The sequence below is a fragment of the Oreochromis niloticus genome, linkage group LG16 (assembly GCF_001858045.2).
Source record: "Oreochromis niloticus isolate F11D_XX linkage group LG16, O_niloticus_UMD_NMBU, whole genome shotgun sequence".
Classification (NCBI taxonomy): Eukaryota; Metazoa; Chordata; class Actinopteri; order Cichliformes; family Cichlidae; genus Oreochromis; species Oreochromis niloticus.
This window is the reverse complement of record NC_031987.2, coordinates 13,984,490-13,999,416: the sequence shown is the minus strand read 5'-3', so window position 1 is coordinate 13,999,416 and position 14,927 is coordinate 13,984,490. Positions and strand designations below refer to the sequence as shown.

The 14,927-nt window shown below is 40.9% G+C and overlaps 1 protein-coding gene across 5 annotated transcripts in view; it reads right to left on the bottom strand.

Moving 5' to 3' along the window:
* LOC100711931 (protein FAM126B) overlaps positions 1 to 14,633 on the bottom strand; it is a 45,390-nt gene extending 30,757 nt beyond the window's left edge. Inside the window, exon 1 of one of the 5 annotated variants that reach the window (XM_025904144.1) lies at positions 14,364 to 14,633. The gene's annotated coding sequence lies outside the window, so the exon portion shown is untranslated. Of the gene's footprint in view, positions 1 to 5,047; positions 5,181 to 14,041; positions 14,243 to 14,363 lie in introns of those variants that run through there. The other 4 variants (XM_005453058.4, XM_005453061.4, XM_025904146.1 and 1 more) reach the window with 4 other exon arrangements.
* Between the last annotated feature and the right edge of the window lie 294 nt (positions 14,634 to 14,927).

The window sequence follows — 14,927 nt, the reverse complement described above, 5'->3', positions numbered from 1 at the left end:
AAAAAATGTCAGCAAACTGAGTCATCAACTTATCTTTTCTGCTCTAAAGATTGATGCTTTGTAATAACTGCAAATAAACTCCAAAATGAGCAACAGCAAACAGCAAATGACTCAAGTGAGAGCTATGCAGTCATGACAATGGACAAAGCAGCTGACGATACGGAAACCAGGGGATAGTTGCTACAACAGTTCACTAAAAGACACACAGCAATCGTGAGAAACATTTCTACTACGGAGAGATGCATTACCAACAAGCAAAATCATTTCTGTGTCATAATGGAAACCCGTGTGCATTTTTCTCCAGTACTTTTGAAGGTTATTTTGAGTCACGGCACAAGGAAATTTTCAAGCTCTTATTGTTGCATAGCAACAGTCAGCTGGTCAACTTGTTGTCCTCGCCTGCTAAAAATGCATCCTGAGGATCCACACCCATAACATTTCACTGAATTTGACAGAATAAATCATTGTTTAGTGACACACAAAAAGGCCTCTGCAGATCCCTGAGAAGCAGAAAGAGCCACATCACCGAGCGATCCATTTGCTGTTAAGTATTTCGTACACAGCCTTGTGTTTATCTGACCGAGTCTTACATTAGCAATTCATCACTAAGAGCCAAGGCAGTCCCATCTGTCTGGGATGATGTGTGTACCCTCTCCACCTATTGTAAGCTCTAAAGAAGGTGTTTATTTTCCGTCACCAGATCGAGTATATTCATTCTGTATGACTCATCAAATCTGAGGGTAACAGCGGCTCCGGGTTGAGTGAATAGATCAAAGAGAGGGACAAGGACTGAATAATAGAATACAAACAAAATCTGTGACCTAAATGGATTACATGTACAAGGACAGAAACGTATTATATAAAGATAAGGTTTGAAAGATTTTATCATTAGTTCTTGAGAAACAGAAGTTAGAACAGTTCCCATTAAATGTGATCACTGTGTCTCACTGACTCTATATGGTATAAAACACAGTATCTTCAATCCCAGGGTGGGTCTATGATACGTAAATTGTTTTTTCATTAATATGAATGGACTTTATCAGGCCCTACCCAACACACAAGCTGCTCAGGAAATATTTGAAGAACATGACATAAGCCCAAGGCATTAATCTGGTTTTCAAACTTTCAAACTTTTAAACCAACTGATTACAACAACAGAAAATTAGCTGACACTTACTTTTGTGATTCCTCCCGTCTCAAACCATCCCATCCCTGTATTTGCGTGTAAACTGTGCACTGCAGCCAGCCCAACAGTCACTGTTGGCTAAATATGTCATGCACCTAATGAGGTCCTGACCAATGACAATAGGCAAACTTTCCTTGAAGGAATGCTCTTCCTCTATGCAAGACCTGCTCATTGTCCTGTGGCGGGGCTTATAAGGGATCAGTAGTGTGCCAACCCATCCTGTTTACAACATTTCCAATCTTGTGTCACAATTCCAGTGCTCAACACTCTGCTAAACAGTGCATACAGCTAAAACAAAGCCAACTAACCAACCTATTAGACTACACTAAGTAATTTGTGCACTTTGTTCCAAGACAGAGCAGTTAACACACGACACGCTCCACTGTAAATTTGCAGTGAGGCAAATAAAAGTCAACATTTTATTTGAACTTTTATTTGATCAAAACTACAAGCTATAATGTGTGTTAAGACCTCCCTAGTTTCAGTTAGGCAGACCCTAAGTGATTCAATGGAAAGTTAAAAAAAAATTAATTCAGGCATGGCTGACATTAAGTACTGGAGAGCAAAGCTGCCATGTGGAAGTCTTCACTCTCATATAACTAACAAACCCCCCAAACCACAGTTTTAAGTTGTGCAGCCTTGTAATTCAACAACATACATTACCCCTATTACCCTAACTCAGAAGCTGCAAGGAGTCCTTCATCATTTTAGCATGTGGAAGGAGTCACGCAGGGTTCACCACAGTCATCAGATTGCACAGTGCTACAGACCTGGAAACCTGGAATCTCTTTGAGTCTAAGCACTGTGCCCATAGGCTAAGCTTTCAAATGATAAAACCATCTTAAAATCTGTCAAGCTGGTAAAATCCAAAAACAACATAAAATTATAATCTTAAATGTTGGGTCAAGGCTGCTGCGTGTGCCATGAGCTGCCTCCTCTCCTGTACTGGCTGCATGGACATACACGGCTAACAGATGCAACAGTGAGACGTGTTCAACCCTAATGGACAAACACGTTTATGACATTAAGTAATGTTATGTGTGCCATCTGTGTTTATCTTACTGTGTTAATACTTAAACCCTTTAAACTTGAGTTTTACTGTTAAATAGATGGGCAATATACTGTACAACCGATGATTGTGTCAGTAAAATAACAGGAGACACATGGGCGACAATGCATGACATGAAAAAACACACAACCTTAGGAACTTGACGCCTTAGCAGCTGTGTGTACAATAGTCGTCATTCACTACAGACAGATGAATCACACAGGTTTCCGTGACTGAGAGACTTATTAAACCAATGTCAACAAACGCAAGGTTAAAGCCACACAAAATACAGAGAGCCACTCTTTACATCTGCTGCACTTGGAGCAGGGGAGACAACATCAGCACTCAAGAGCTTTACAGTTATTCTGTCCTGGTTATAATCAACAGCAGAAACAAACTATGCTTGTTTGTGTAAACAAAGATAAACTAATCAACTGTGAGCTTGGACTTTTTGGAGACACAGTTTCCAATTTTTCAAGCAAGTGATGGCAGCTTTGTTGTTTTTGCTGCTGAATGAATCCCTGTTGACGAGCGGTCATGAACAGACCCAATCAGACCTTTTCAATGAGCATGCCAAGGAAAGAATTTTAAACTTTTTTGGAATTAAAAAAAAAACAAAAACAAAAAAACAATCATAACCAAGTCAAGCTAGATGTGCTACAAATTTAGCTTTCACCACATGCAACAAACATATTTTGGAAAGTGAGGGTTCAAAACAGACTTTAGAACCATCTGCAACAAAAAGGAGAAACAGAAATGTTTTCACAACAGATGCAAATGTTGGAGTAGCGTTAGCCAGCAGTGTGAAAACTGGGTGCAGTACCTTTAAGTAGAACTTGCAAAGTTCTAACACTCTGGCAAAAATGTAAGTCGACATGTTCTGCAGACACTGTGACAAGTGGTTTGTGATCACACCGGTAGTTTCTTTCATCTGCACCACCAGCATTTCAACTTAATATGAGCCAGCAGCTGTAATCAAAACTGATAAACACCCACGATGTTTCCAAACACCAAATACCAACAGCCTTCCAAGTATTTTTGGTGAGTCATTAACATTTTGATTATGCCACCATCAACCTACAAGTGGGCAACTCCCCTTGCTCCAACTTTGGCAGCTATTTGGATTACAGTTGGGCTTAAGCTGGCTCACTCCCACAATTATGGCAGACTTTGATATCAAGCAGCTGCTTCTCCAGAGAGGATCTCATCTGAAAGTCAGACTTCAGCTACAGCTTGTTGAACTGCAGCTGGAGTTAATAGTCTTTATTCTGCTGTGGAAATCTGTGAGCCACAGGATCACTCTAGCCACAGCAGGTAGGGAACTCCTTTGGTACACTGAACCCATCAAGAGCAAAGCAGAACAAAGACTAATTCCCAGCTGTAGGCTAAGATGTTAGAGTCGATATGGTGGATGAGAGACTCACTTAAGAGGCAGCTAATACTACTGCTCAATGATTTATCTGTCACAAAGAGGAGAAATTTCCAAATGGTATTATTTAATAATGATTCGTTTTTAAAACACCTTTGGTCATGCACATGCAAATGTATCTATGGGAAATATGGTAAAGGAGGCGAGCTCATGCTTACAGGCTGTTTGCCATTTTAATATTTACACAGGTAAGTTATCAGACAAGAGCAAATTAGGATTACTGTTTGCTTTCACTCTGTTGTAATCTAATCTAATCAAATTCTTGATACTCTTGAAACAGTAGGTGTAATTGAGTTTTTTGCATTACCTACTTCACTTTATGACACTAAAACTTATTTCTCATGGCGAGGGTGCATTTCTTTTCTTCATATAAAAAAAACAAACAAACAAAACAAAAAAAACCACACCTCTCCTCAGCCTAAAAGTGAAGTAAAACTTGTTACAAAACAAAGTCAAGAACACATGTGAACCAAAGTCATAAATGCAATGTGAGAAATAGTGACTACATCCCAAAAAAATGGGGGACAGGAAAAAAAAAATCCCTAAACAGAGGCTGCACACATATGAGTATTTGTTTCAACTTCTCTGCCCTAAATGAGCTGGGCCAGGTTTCAACAGTCCAACACTGGGGACGTTTCAAGGTCAGCTTAGCTCAGTCAGCCATGAATTATTGAACCTGAGCAAGCTGTCTCTCCCTGCACAGTTTGGCGCCCTTCTAACGCCATCCTTTCGCCTTCAAGTTTGCTCGCTATGACCACAACAAATTACATCATTACCAGCGACCGTTTAATGATCTCTGTTGTGTACATTTCCTTTGTTTTAAAAATCTGTTTAGCAAGAAAGTCAGAACCCAGAGTCAAATACAGTCTATGTTTCGACCATCAGTACAAACAGATATTATCCAATCAACTCCAATTATACTCTAGTACCATTATATAGTTTTGTAAAGGTAGTCTAGAGAGGCTTAATAGCAGGTTTAGACTACACATTTACACACATCTCAGAGAAGACGGTACAGGGAGTATTTTTCCATAGAGATAACTTCCCTTAAGATAGACGGACTGGATACAATGATCCATAAGAACTGTTTTGCCTATTTTTAGGTCGTCAATGTACTACGTGTTTCAAGTTAGGCTATTTTTGTACTAATATTGTGCAAAGAGAATGATCAGTCACAATCTTGCCCATTAACATGCAGCAAAATTCAAATCACTGACGCTACCAGATGACTAAAATGTTCCTCGTTGTTGCTCATTATTATCGCAGACTTTATCCAGACATTTTCCCTGGGTAGGTGGATTAACTCTAATACCTGACTATGGTGGAGCAATCTGCTATAATCTCCCTGTGCCTCTCCCCACTGTAACTCCAACCTGCCACTCACCTGCAGAGTAGGCTGTCCACTCAGAAACGGAATAAGTTTATTTATAGTTAAAAAAAACAAAAAACAAAAAAGCTCTTTTTCCCCAGTCTGCACAGAATGATAGTCGCATACAGTTTGAAGAGAGAGAGGCAGACAGGTAAACACACGCCTCTGCAGGACACTAACTGACCAAAAGGACATTTTGGTGAGTAAAGGTCACTAACAAGCAGGCAACAATGACTAAAAGATCAATGTGCTCCTGTGCAAATCAATACCGCTACCCCTTGGACACGTGGACAGAGACACAACTACCTATTTCTTTGGCAGATGAAATATATATAGCAGGCAGATATTAATAGAAAGAAAGAAAATACAGGTGTGAATAATAGGAGAGGTAGCGAAAGTGAAAAATTGGCTGCCATTTCTCCCTCATCCTCTCCCCTCATCTCTCATAGGCCAGGCAAAGGGGAACTGAGGCGTACGCACATCCTGGGCTAAAATTAGCTCTGCTGCAGCTGCAGGGCCAGACGTGTTGGGATGGGCCTGTGCATCCACACACATACGCACGCAGGCACGCACACGTACACGTACACACACACACACAGAGGTTCCACCAATTAGACAGGGTGAACCACAACACACAATAACACAGGTGACTGCCAACGGCATCCTGCCCCCATCCTGTGCTCACCAAACTGAGACACACAAATGTTTTCAATGCAAATGTTGTGTGTACACATATCCAGACACAGGATAAACAGGTGCAGTCTGACAAGAGCTGGGTTCTCCATAGAGTCCGTTCAGTTTGTTTCTTTATAGTGAATAATCTACAGTGAGTTTGAGTGAACATCATTTTTACACAGCTATTGCCTCTTTTTAAGTAAATTCCACTATAATGTAGGGACATTTCCTGTGTAGTAAGCGGAGTGGTACTGTTTATTTTATCATAAATAAAATATGTACCTTCTTGGGATATCAGAAACAATTTTACTACACACAGAGACACGGAGACAAGTGAGGAAATTATAGATATACCAGAGACATCACCTGTTTAACAAAAATAAACAAATACTGATGGCCACTAGTGCTATCCCACAGTGTCCTTGTAGATGCACCTATGGTATAAATTTGAAAATCTTAGATGATTTTCAGAAAAGTTGACCCCTGCGCTTGACCTTGAGTTCAAGGTCACTGATATTCAAACTCGTCCAAGATTTTTAGTACCTGCATCTATGGCATCAATTTGAAAGTCCTAAGTGACTTCGTTCTTGAGTTATTGTATTCACCATGCCATAAAATGGCACCTGGGTTTGACCAACACTGGTGAGTTCCACTGTAACATCTAAGGAAAAGCGTTCTGCACAAACCATCTCACTAGGCCAATGTCTGCACACAGCACAGTAAAAAGAGTGTTGGGCCAGAGCTACACAGCCTTGGTTATCATCTGACCCACAGATTACATTTTGCTCTGTGCAACTTTGTCCTCATCCCTAAATGAAATAAAAGTTGACATGTCACTGTTTTGACACACTGCACATACACAAGTGCAAAGGGTCCAAATGACACTCCCACGAAGTGATTTAAAAAAAAAAAAAAAAAAAAAAAAAAAAAAAGCAGCAAGCAAGTGCAGCCCATCCCTGCCAAGGAGACTATCTTAAAGCCACTTCTAAATAACCGAGCTCCACATCACATCTCCAAAGCAGATTCCAGATAAGGTTTGCAGGAAGCTCAAGTCCACCACCCACAGCTCCCTCTTCACCACAACACTGCAGACTGTCCTAATCTGTCAATCTCCCTCATGCATCTTCCTGAGACATTTGTGTCAAGTACTTCTGGGTCTTGTGAAAAAGACCAGAAAAAATAATTGAGTTCCTCCACTTGTGGCCCACCCACTTCACACTCAGAAGCAAACTGCTTCAGTGCAAGCTAGAGGTCACCATTCAATGACGTGAACAGAACCACATCATCTGCAAAAGAGAGTAGGGATCTTGACTCTACCAGGTCTGTGGGCTTTTGCCCAGTCAGTCTGCATGTGTTTTATAGACCTGGAAAACGCATATAAACCACATTCTGGGGTATCCTATTGGGAGGCATGGTCACATTGCCAGTAATAACTCAGATATGTTCCTCAGCAGAGTTTGACTCTATCGGGGCTGCCTCATTTAATATAATAATAATGGTTGAATTGCCAAGTTTTTATAATTTTTAACATTTAACTACAAAGAAGATCTTTGTCTGTTATCTATTAATTGACAGATATAACTGCAAAGCTACTTTGCAAAGCTGCTTAGGGCCAGGCACCACTATGCTCCAATGCATGAACACAAGCTACGTGTTAACATTACTCTGCACCACACAAATGCCTACTGTGCTGCATTGCATTTACAAGTGTAAAACAGGAGCCATGAGGTGGAGGAGAGTGCTTTTCTCAGTCGCAAGTTCCCTGACATTTTAAATAAAGACACATGACCACTAATACCACTACTGACAGTGTTTTCCCGGCGTGTGTGTGTGTCATACATTTAATGTCACTCTAGAGAAATAGAGGAAAGCGCTCTACTGCTGTTTAAGCCGCTCAGTCTTTTTAACAATGAGCAACTCTGAGCTTTCATGACATGCCAAGACCACTGGACTGCCCACAGGCTGAGACCGCAACCCGAGGATTTGGATCAGAGAACTTAGTCCCTGAACTTCCTTCCACCCCAGTCATACAGTATGTTTGAGAACAATGTGGACCGCATTTTGGCTCCATTCATATCACTGCAGCAGACTCAAAGAAATTACATCAGCTGCGCATGGCACTGCTCTATGAAATCTGCAAGGGACTGTAGCCAAGTTAATAAGCATTAGCCTCAAAGATCTGGTCATTCTCTTGCTCAGTTACTTTAGGGCCTACACATATTAAAACAATCAGACTAAGTAAACCAATTTTACTGCATTTCAGAGTTTCTCTAAACGTATATTTCATGGGCAAGGTTTATATAAACCCTCCGGAAAGCATCACAAGCCTCCACATTCTTCCTTATCGTTTCCATCATATCACAACAACAAATAACTGGCAATAATTCAAAGGCTCCTGGAATCAAACAAGCTTTGGCATCTGCTCAACTTCAGACAGCCGCTGAGTCGTGACCGGCAAGCAAAGCAGGAGAGCGGAAAGCTGACCGAAGGGAAGGTAAAGCCCAGCAGAGAACAGGAACTTCTAAGAATATGATGGCCCAACATTACTGGCCCTTTTCACCTCTTGATCACTACAACAGAGGAGAAGGAATTGGTCAATTATGAAGCAGAAACGTTTGCGAGCTCCACCAGGATTTGCTTATTTCTGCTTTACTCTTAACTGATGAGTGCACCTTCATTTTCTGCTTGTTGACAAAGTGTTATTTGTTTATGAGAAATGGAGCAACCAGACTCAATTGGAGATCACACTTAGTTGAATCAGTGCTAGAGCTAACACCACTAAGCCAGCTGTCTGCAGATGTACGGATAATGCCTGATGTGAAGAAACAAACCCAGGGCAGTAAATTAGTGGGTGGAGGTTTCTGCTCTACTTGTGCTGAAAGTTATTATTAAACTAGATGCCCCTCTATACGTAGTTAAATGTCTACCAATTTAAAGGTATCATTATGGGCTCCAGAAAACCCTAACAGTTGATCAAATAATTAGGGATGCACTCAAATATTCAACTGTTTGGATATTGTGTTGTTGTGTAAATATTGTGTTTTCAACTTCTGGATTGGGTACATGACATCTCTCTCACCTCTCAGAAGCAATGATCACCTTCAGGTCACCTAATTGTTTCTAATTAGTGACTTTGTCGTCATCTATTAGCGACCTGTCAAACCTATTTAGTTAAACCTTGCCACAGAATTGCCTAGGAAAAAAATCTTTAGACAATATTGCTTTGCTACTCCCACTGCTATCCTGATGGGTTCTCTCTCTCCACAGCTACAGCTGCACCCACATGGAGGCAGTGCAGCATATCATGAAAAAGAGTTAAGACGTATCCTATTGCTTCCAACTTTGACTCTCACTGGTCATTCCATCCATCCATCTTCTTCCACTTATCCAATTCAGGGTCATGGCAGAGCCTATCCCAGCTGTCACAGGGCGAGAGGCAGGCTACACCCTGGATAGCTCGCCAGTCTGTTGAAGGGCTAACACAGAGACAAAAACAACCATTCACACTTACAATCACACCTTTTGACAAGTCACAATCACCAATTAACCTAACATGTAGTCATATCTCTGGACTGTGGGAGGAAGCCGGAGTACTTGGAGAGAACCCACACAGGGAGAAGGAGAACATGCAAATTCACGTTAACTACTTTAATTCAGAGTCTAGCCATAACCTCACAGATGTGAAACAGAAATTCAAAAATTCCTCCACAATAATGAGATAGCTGCTGCAGGACAATGATTTAACTGCAAAAAGACGCAGGCACTGTGTCTTAACCTTGCTTTTATATATGACTATAACAAGACAACAACCAGCTGGCAACCAGTTGCGTCAAGTCTTCTATTGCAAAGAAACGTTGCAGATGAGTTATGCTCACTGGAGCAGACGGAGATCAACTGCAACGAGCTAGCAACCTGTCTGTTAAACCAGACAATTATTTACAAACATTTGCCAATCCATCTGTGAGTGACTGCAGTTAGTATGAGTTGGGCTAGGATTCTCTGGAGACAGGTTGCCTCCCACTAAGCGACCTTTGCAATTACCTTAAAAGCAATCGAGGTTGAAGGTGTTGCATGCTCAGTCTGTTAGAGATCAATTGGCTGCTGCAAGTGCTTTGAATCGGTCACTAAATGTGCACAAGGAGGAGGTTGCGGTCCTATTTTAATTCTAGTGTGACTGAGCCATTAGCAACATTTCTACTCTTCAGTTTGCCATTTAATGTCAATGTCAATTTTTAAAGTAGGAAAAATACAACTTTCATTATGCACTAAAAGCCTTGTTTGTTTTCTCAATTTGCCATTAACAGTGTATAAGATAGGTTTGAGCATGGTTGATAAATACCTGCTGGTAATTACCTATTCACTGTGCCTGAGTAAAGCGGCGGCTTAAAATTTAACTGATCTAACGGCACAACTTTATCAACAGAGGTATGCAAACATAGCAGTCAGTGACAGAAATGCACTAAAGCAGGTGAAAGCTTGTGACACACTAGTAACCAGTCTTACTGTACAAAAGAACGAAGATAAAGCCTGTTATTGTCTCACATGGGAACAGGCAACTTCCCTTAGGGGATAGTACAGTTAATCTTACACAATCAAAACATTCACACAGACTCAGCAAACAAAAACGCAAATACTGCCAGCAATCACCACCTAAATATAAACAGGGACAGCTTTAAATGTTTCCGCTGCAAGCACATGTAAACGTCTGTCACATCATATCAGAAAGGTTTGACTTAGGTGTTTAATAAAGAGCTGGTACAGCGATGTGTTCTCCTTTCGTCTCATATTTGATGCAGTGCCCACAAGCACTGTTTATTAAATGCTCTGTGCAAACAGTATGTTTAACAGTTCCTACATATGTCAACTGTATGTGTGTTTTAAAGGCGTTGGGTATTTTCTCATACACTTTTGTACAACTGACGATATAGAAGTGATGCCTGCTTTTTTAAGATGCAATTCATAAGTAAAAAAAAACTACAGCCTCCATAACACAGGCCTAGAGACCAGTCTGTGAACCCCTAGGGAAAAATGTGTTCTCTGATTGAATCGCATGTGATTTATGGCAGTCATTGGGTGAAATTGGTTGCAAAGTGGCATACAGTGTGGTGCCTAAAACATTTTTCCTAGTGACCCAGGGTTGAGGGATACGTCACTGAATGGTCTTGATACCTGTGTGACTTAAGCATAAACAAGCATTAATTTCTCAATAAGTCAATGAATTAATTGACAGAAAATGACTCAACAACTACCTTAATAAAAAATTTATCATATTAGCAGATATTAGTGGATATGATATCACACTGGATAGCTCCGCATATTTTGATTTTTACATCAGATACCCTTCCTGATTTATGGCCTTTTTAAGTGATTCATATCTACTCCCAGGACATAACCAGGGATCTTTTGCTTGTTAGGCGAGTGTGTAAACCCATACACTATGTATCCATTTAGATCAAATATATAAAATATATGTTCTGGATATTTGCTCACCTTCTGAATACACTTTAAGATGTTCAAAACTACAGTTTGGCTTTCACGATACGACAAAAAGCTGTGATCATGCGACAATGTTTAACAGTGCAACGATATATGTTGGCTATACAGATGCTATTACTTTCTGCTTTATTTGTAACAGAAAAAACACTATTTTGAACATTACAGCAACGATTAGGTTCATATAGATGAAAGTTCCTAATACATGTCAAGGAATGTTTTGCAGTGTTTTTAATCACATATTGTAAGATTTATTGGTCATTAATAACTTTAACACACATTTACAATATTCTCTTATATTTTAACGACTAAGTAAATAATCTGCAGGTAAAAAAATATTGTTAAGCGCTATATGCATGACGGTTAAATTCTGTGCTGATGCCAATGTTAAAATTTTGTTAATTTTGTTGTCTCTGTGTAATTTATTTCCTCTTTTGTACAAAAGAAACAAAGAAGCCTTCATTAAGATTAACTGTAAAGTTCACATCAGTGAACATTTAGGCATCACAAAACCGATGTGAAACACGGGGCCGTGATTATACATCAGTGGATCCCTACGAATACTGGTAGCTGTAGGAGTAGTTCAGCACAAACATCATGCTTCTCGGCCTCTCATGAACTCATGTCGGAGAGATACACTGTACATCATGGAGACAGCCAACACACAGACAGAGCTCATACCTGGCAGCGCAGTGAATCAGCCGCCCCGCGGCTCTCTCTGCATGCCAACCACATATCCAGCTGACTCAAGACCGCACGCAACATGATAAAACTGACTCCTCTGAAGACTTTAAAGTATGCACAGAAACCAATTTAAATGTTAAATAATAGCCAACAAAAAGAAAATGCTCTAATCTGAAATCCCCACATATTCAGACTCTACAGGGAGGAATTGTGAGGTTTCTTGTCTGCTTGTGGACTCATAGGGACAACAACAAACATGGTGATGCAGCTCTTCTCTGCTGGAAGGAAAGGAAGGGCAGGGGGCTGCCTGCCTGTGTGATCCTCTGGCGCTGTGGGTGAGTACAATGGAAAATAGTCCCCATTGCTAATCCATGGCAGGCTAATTACAGCTTTGATCCCCTAAGCGTGTGCATCACTGTTGGTGGGTGGGAAGGAGGCAACACACTACTGGGCTCAATACCGGTATGGCAAAACTTGTTTTGGCTCAAAGATGTCTCAGTTTACTCGCATTCGGTGCAGAGGTGGAACCATTGTGCTGTCAAATCTCACATACACTATATTAATACAAAGGTCATAACAGTCCTTAAACCATCAGCCAATAGTTTTATGAGCACACAATCCTTCATCGAGCAAATCCACCAGCTTCACAATATGATCCAAAGTCACCGACAAGGTTACCATTTACTTCACTGAGCAGCACATGAAACCCAACTCCTGGAGAAATGAGACACAGATTAAGTGGGTAACTGGAGTTTCTGTCTAAAATAGGCCGCAGCTCTGATGATAGCCTAGTCCCAAAACACATGGTGGTGGAAATACAGCAAGGGAGGAGGAGGAGAGAGGAGGATGAAGGCTGAGGATGAGCAGCAGATGGCTTGGAATTATCTAGATCTTGAGCTCCACACCTTTGCTCATTATGCCATTAGTGTAATGGTGGCTTATCAGCCTAGACCAATATCACTCCAAGCAGTATCCTTTTAATTTATTGTTTGCTGTGTTGAGCCACAGCAAAATGTCAGTATGGAAGAAGGAATGTAAAAAGAAAGATGCAAACAGGCTTAGCTTGATGATCACTTTGAAAAACCTCCACCACCTCCAATTCATAACCTGTGGTGTTTTAAAGCAGGTTTTATGGGTTTTCAAGTGGATTGCATTAGTTATCCCACTATCAATCAGGACCCCCCCCCCCCACACACACACACCTCAATGATAGTCATTTAATGTGTATTAATAAAGCATATTTAAATGTTATTATTTAATGTAAGTGCAGTTACACTAATACTGCTTGGTTGACACGCAATCCCAAGGCACTTGGCTCAAAGCAAACAAATAGACCTCAGCACCCAATTTAGAAACTACTTATCTGGAGTGATACAAAGCTCGGTCCAAGTACAGTTTATTAAGTATTATTTTTGTTTGTTTGTTTTTCCTTTTCTTTTTTTTTAATCCAGCCTTACTTTAGTTTCAGTAATTGTTCCTCATGATCAGCTTATCAGTCATCTATTAAGCAGCTTGAACAGCCCTAACCTCCACGAATGATGGTATATCAATAAAGTTTGATTAACTTATTGACTGATTAATTGATCGAGCAGCAGAGGCATGCATTAGGTGAATTAGCACAGCATTGTTTAAGTTATTTGTTCATACCTAAGCCATTCCAGCATAAAACTATAGGAATGCATCTATGACGGGACCTGAAATCACCTTGAAGCTGCTGCAAGTTTAAAGTTATTATGGTATAAGGGCTTAAAACACACACACACAAACAGACTGGCCATTCTAGTGTGTTTCTACACATGGGTTATTTACTCTGAAGCAATGAATCCGACTAAAAAAAAGTTATAAATGCAGTCGAGAGTTTTAAACCTGGGACTTCCGCTTGTTTTTTTGTTTTTTACATCAATTTCAAAATAAAACCGTTTGTTAAAAATGTGCTGCAACGTATTGTCAAATTCAGCTACGTGTTTGTATAAATTGCGGTGGATACATGTAGTTGGTGGTGTAATGTCACAACACAATCACTGTTTAACCTTAAACACTGAAGACATCGTGCAGTCCTAACGGTCACGCAGCTATGTTAGCCAGGTAGTTAACTGCTAGCAAACGGTTGCTCCGACACTGCCACGAAGCCTGAACCTGTACGCCAACGTTAGCTACCTTAGCTCGGCTCGAATGCCGTTAGCACGCCTGTTACAGTCAGCAGCTGTTGGACATCCTCGTTTTTCCATCAGTCGTGACCAGGCCGGGGCGGCTGACTGCTGCCAGCCTGGCTCCAGCCCAGAGCAATCTGCTGTGTGGTCCTTTTCCTAAAAGACACCCCGCAGACGTTGAAGCCTCCTTGCCGCGGGTTTACATCCACATCAACACAACAACTGTGCTGTGATGTTCCAACTCAGCAGCAGCAGCAGCAGCAGCAGCAGCCCCGGTCTGCGACTACCTGGAAAATCCTTCCTCTTGTAATAGTAAATTAAATACTCACTCAGACTGAAGCTGGTTATAGTGATGCTACACAGTGGCTGTTTTGGGGAACCGGGAACGGTGTTTGGTCAGAGCGGTCACCCGGGTCGTGTATCTTCCCTTCTTCAAATGGTCCCTCTCTCCGCCAGCAGTACCTCCGTATGATCTCTCCACACTGCAATGATGGTGCTGAGGCACAGCGAGACACGATTGGCCAGGCTGAGCGGAACTCAGTGAGCTTTGATAAATCTCCGGCGGCCTGCAGGGGGAGTAGCAGTGGTGCGTTCAAGTCCATTGGAAAAGTTGCAATGGTTTAACACGCTCATATTGCCACAAATAGCTGTTAAAATAATTTTAAAAATATGTATGATTATCCCTCCACAGTCTGAAACCCATTATAAGCCACTGAATCTGTTTAAGAAAGAAAAGATAAAAAGATTAAGATAAGACTTTATTATCCCGTTGTTACAGCAGTTAAAACTTAAACCCAACAAACATATGAGATGTGATATCTTAAATAGCTGAATGGTATGCAGCTCAGTAAAACAATACAGCATGACAAAGCATATATCTAGAGAAGGTAAGA